Below are 4,847 nucleotides of genomic sequence, written 5' to 3'. Positions count from 1 at the left end.
CGGTTATGCAAGGGGAAGGTATTAGCACCCCTCACATCCATGGTACTCCATGGGAACCATCTAGGATGTTTGCGTTTACATGTGTATTGTTTATCGAATGTTTGCTTGCCAAAGGTTTGCAGAGATGGAGGTAGATTTTAAATTAGTGTGCTCGCCAAGGAATGGATCATTATGCCTACGTATGCCCATTTGTTGAAGTGAGAAATCAGAGCGTCCGTAGTTCGTGGTTTTGAAATTGTTTGGGTTTGTTTTGTTGATTTTATTTACCTTGAAGAAGGGTTTTCGAATGGTGTCGCCCTAAGGCTCAAACAAAAGGTCTGAATGAGTTGGATTGTTTTTATGTTTTGAAGAAAGTGTTATTGATTTCGGATTGCACTAAAGACTATGGATAAAGGTGAATACCTCAAACGGTCAAGCCAAACGTCTTATGTTTGAAGCATTCAGAATGAGTGTAGGAAAGCTCCAGTCTCATCCCTTCTTTATCGCTTAAGGCTCGTGACGTACGATCCTAATCTCCATTTATTGTGTTTTTGGATTTGATTTGGAAAATGACCGCTTGACGTTGGATCAAGGGTTTGTTTATTGTTTTTGACTTGAGAAAGAGACCGCTTGACGTTGGATCAAGGGTTTGATTATCGATTTTGAATGATGCGCGTTCCTAATGCCTAAGGAGTAGCTAACGAGCAATAAAAGAAAGCGAGTAAATGCGTACACGATAAAGGGGAGGGGGTACATGTAAAGTACAAGGGATTGCAGGAAATAAAAGGTCTCATTGTCAGGTAGTCCAAGAGAAGCCATGCGTGTGCAATTGTGTTATAAATGGAAAAACAAGTAAAAGATTACAATTGATATTACAAATTCTTCTTGATTCTTGCATGCTTCTTCCATGTTAGGCCACATTTGTCCAAGGTCTCTTTTGCAAAGGGTCCTAATGAGTCTCTAAGTCCATTGTCCAAAGTCCTCTCCATGCTTGGAAAATTATCTTGTTTTTTGTATTTTTTAAGTCTTTGCCTTTTTTATGTTCATTTTAGAATGAGATGAATATGATGGAATATAGATGCATAATATGATAAAAGCAAAATAAAAAAAAAAAGTAAAAGTGCGTAAAGTAAATGACCAAAATTAAAGGTTAGGAGCGAAAATTAAAAGCGGAAAATTAAAGGAGTTAGAAGCGGAATTGTAAAGAGTTAGATGTTAGAAGGCGGAAATTAAATGTTAGAGTTAATTGTTAGAAGGTTAATCAAAATTAATCCACATAAGAGAATTAAGTCCAACTATCGAATTCTAAAAAGTTAACAAAATAAAATCTCCACAATTATCAACCAATGAAAATCCAACAACTCACACAAGTTCCAATTATTAAAATAAACTCTAAACCAATACAAAGAAATTCTAAACATTACCAAATCAACTTCCACACAATTAATCAACTCATTCTAAAACAAATTTAAATCGCTTTAAAATTCTAATTAGTTCAAAAATTAATCTAAACTATCCTAAGATTGACCTAAAATTGTTTTAAGCTTATCCTAATTAGTATATTAAACTAATCCTAAATCACCTAATTAATCCTAAAATTACTTAAGCCTAGGCCTAATCCTAATTATACCAAAGATGACAAAAACAAGCAGCCAACTGGATCAAAGGAAACGTAATATGGGCCTAATAGCAGGGGGTGTGGGTAGTGAAGTACCATAGGCCCTATCAACTCCAATGCCTAAACGCGTTTGCTGGAAGCAGGAGGAAGCGCTTATTCAGATAAGCGAAAAAGCACTTCCCAACGACGGTCATCGCTTCTCCACCGCTGGCACACCAGGTCTCATACGGAGACTCTACGTGAAGCTTCTAAACAAAAACGCAGCTGTGACAAAACGATGCCCTCAAGCTATGGCTCCTACCTCCACAATTCGATACATCACTATGGCGAGCGAACCAGAGCATAAGCATATGGATTAAGAGAGCTACCTGTCGAAGATGACGATGATGACGAAGATCACCGGTATGCTTCCGATCCACTTTTGAGCGCCTATCTTCTTCTTCTCTTAATGCCGAGATGCTCCTTCCGTATCTGAAGCGTGTGAGTGATGATGACCGTCGAACCTTGAAGCTTCCGGTGGTGGTTTAGCTCTGCCGTGTAGAGCTTCGAGTGATGAAACTCTCACAGTAATGGGAATGAACGTGTGCTAGGGGTTGGGAGTGATTACAAGATTCTTTGTGGATTGAGGAAAAATCTTCTAAACCTAATGATTGGCAATGATTGCCTCTTATATAGCGTGATCCAAGAGGGCAATTTGGAGAATTAAGTCTGAATGGTTAAATCTGAATCGTCCAGCTGGCATCTAAGTGAAGGTGAGCTTTAAATCATTAAATCACGTGGGATTTGCCACAAATTCAATTCTCTAATCCATTTGCTTCCAATTCTTTGATCCAACTGTGGATATCCATATTGAACCAAACTAGTTTATATTCAATAACTGGATTGTTGCTTGAATAATCACTGATTTGAATTGGACTGTTATTTGGATGATTGCTGATTTGAATTTTGCAGGACACATGTTGTCATGGAATTGGTATTGCACACCGTCTGCTTTGCACTACAGAGGTCAAGCCAAGGACTACAAAGGTTAGGCTTTGAAGCCTTATTGCAGGTTACATCTGTGTTGAAATGGCCTTGCTGCAAGCATCGTGTTTCCATCTGATGACAGGGCTTGGAGCAATTCAGTCTTGGCGAAAGGTTCCAATTGCTGATTGCTCGCATAGGATTCTTGTAAAGTGACTCAGTTGGGCTGTCTTGCATCAGGCCTTTCAAGGTTTGTTTGGTGTTTATGGATGTGAGGTCAAGCACATGTCTGCAGCAGGTAAAAATTTCTTTCATTCTGCAACTGTCCGCAGCCTTAGGCTCATAATCAATGCGCATAGCATATGTTGACTGGCAGTATGGATTTATGATCTGATTGGTCGACTACATTGCAACAAAGCATTTCTTCAGGTTTCGCGAGATTCCATGACATGGTTGATATGGTTCTGCAGGTATAATTAAAGACCCTATGCAGTCTCACTGTTATGCATTCCGCTGCAGGTTAATCATGGCTTCGATTTCCAACCTCCTGCAGTACTCACCTGTTGCTGCCTCAGCTTCTCTTTCGGTTTCAATAAGTTGACTGTTAATTCTTTCTTCCATGTCCTCTAAATATGCATCTTGATAAACCCCAACAGAATTTTGCGGAGAACAATAACTGCTACCACGGAACGATTTGGATGAATTAGTGGCTTCAGTTTCTATGATTTCACCCAGGTTCAAGCTTCTAATTCCAGAACATACTGTAGTTCTAGCAGAATTTGGTTGAAGATATTCCGAATGGGGTAATTCGTTCTTACCATTTTGAGAAGATCTAAATCTCAAGCTTTCTGTTGCTGCAATTTCAGGTTGAGTCCCTGAAGACAAAGAACATGGTTTTTTCAGAAGCCTCTCTTGTCCAAATGTGTCTGCCTTCTAATTCTGGTTCATTTCCTTGCCATGCACTTTTATTGGCCTTGTCGTGCATTATGGTACAAGGCTGTTTTTTGCAGGTTATGCTGTGTTGGTCTGCTGCAGGATACTCATGATGATGGTTATGAGGTCGAGTGCCGGTCTGCAACAGGTATGTAATGACTACCATTCTGCAGCATGACTGCAACCTGAAGCTTATGGCCAATGCAGGTAGCATACATTGTCTGATGAAATGGTTTTGAGATGCTCACCTTGGTTCAACTTTTGCTTGGTTCTGCACAGCAGGTGAGATCCCTGTCCTGGCTTGGATTCTACAGCATTGAGTTACTAAGTTTGTGAAATATCATGACTGGATTTACGTGTCAATGAATTGTACTGTTGTCTTTAACAGGGAGCTTTGTCCATTGCAGCATATGGCTTGGCTCATGATCAGATAGGTTAGAATGAATTGCAGCAAAGTGTTGCAAAATTCTACAATTTTTCATGACAGGTTGGATGCGATCCTATAAGTGAGATACCACTGTTGTTTGGTTGCAGCTCTACACATTGATTCCTTATATCATGACCATGGTTCTATTCTGATTTTGACTTGTGGTTCATTGTTGTTAGTAGGTATGGTGACAACTTGGTCAGCAAGGTGGCAAAGCACCCCAAACCTTTACATTGCTTGATAACTGTGGATGCCAAGCCCTGTATGAAACTGCTGAATGGCTTTGGTCTCCCTTGTAGGCCATGAATGCATATGGTTATGGCGATTAGTTGAACAAAGCGACACGGTGGCCAAAATTGAGTTTTATGACCACTCACAACACATGGCAAACCAAAAAACCACAGTCAAAGATTAAAGATTGAGAATGGAATCAGAATTGGGATTGGGGATATAGGGTTTTAGGAATTCGGGGAATTGGGTTGACTTTGGTCAAAGTTGACCAGAAAGTCAACTGTTGACAAAAAAGTCAACTGTTGGTCAAAAAGTCAACTGTTGGTCAACACATCTTTATTTGTATTTTTTCCTTGTAATGAACCTTTTATGATCATGTAATGAATGACATTTCTTCATTTGAATGAACTTGGATTGGTATTTGAACTGAATGACTCTTGAAATGAATTTGAAGTTATATTATAAGAATAAATGGATCTTGAACATGTATTGAATTCGAGTGAAATGGATACTATAATGACATTGACTGAACTAATCATGAGGGACACTCCAATGATAATCATGAAACAAAGGACTTAGAAAGGATCAAGATGTGCCATGAACTACAACCCAGGAACAAGAAGTTGTTGAATGCAATTTAACCAAGCAAGGAGATCAAGCATCATGTATGATGATGTGCCGACTGAAATTAGGGTT

The 4,847-nt window shown here is 39.2% G+C and overlaps 1 long non-coding RNA gene across 12 annotated transcripts; it reads left to right on the top strand.

The window, feature by feature from the left end:
* The first annotated feature begins 559 nt into the window (after nt 1-559).
* Nucleotides 560-4,582, top strand: LOC127126883 (uncharacterized). 12 transcript variants are annotated; one of them, XR_007805138.1, is made up of 6 exons: nt 560-2,349; nt 2,549-2,623; nt 2,706-2,858; nt 3,031-3,775; nt 3,882-3,980; nt 4,103-4,582. It is a non-coding gene; the product is annotated as an uncharacterized LOC127126883 (long non-coding RNA). The 12 variants fall into 12 exon arrangements; XR_007805131.1 differs by having other exon boundaries at nt 2,549-2,858; nt 3,031-3,295; nt 3,427-3,775; XR_007805134.1 differs by having other exon boundaries at nt 2,549-2,858; nt 3,031-3,641; nt 3,701-3,775.
* Nucleotides 4,583-4,847: the final 265 nt, after the last annotated feature.

This window comes from Lathyrus oleraceus, chromosome 3, assembly GCF_024323335.1.
Source record: "Lathyrus oleraceus cultivar Zhongwan6 chromosome 3, CAAS_Psat_ZW6_1.0, whole genome shotgun sequence".
Taxonomy (NCBI): Eukaryota; Viridiplantae; Streptophyta; class Magnoliopsida; order Fabales; family Fabaceae; genus Lathyrus; species Lathyrus oleraceus.
The sequence above is the reverse complement of the archived record's forward strand: the minus strand, read 5'-3'. Positions and strand labels throughout refer to the sequence as shown.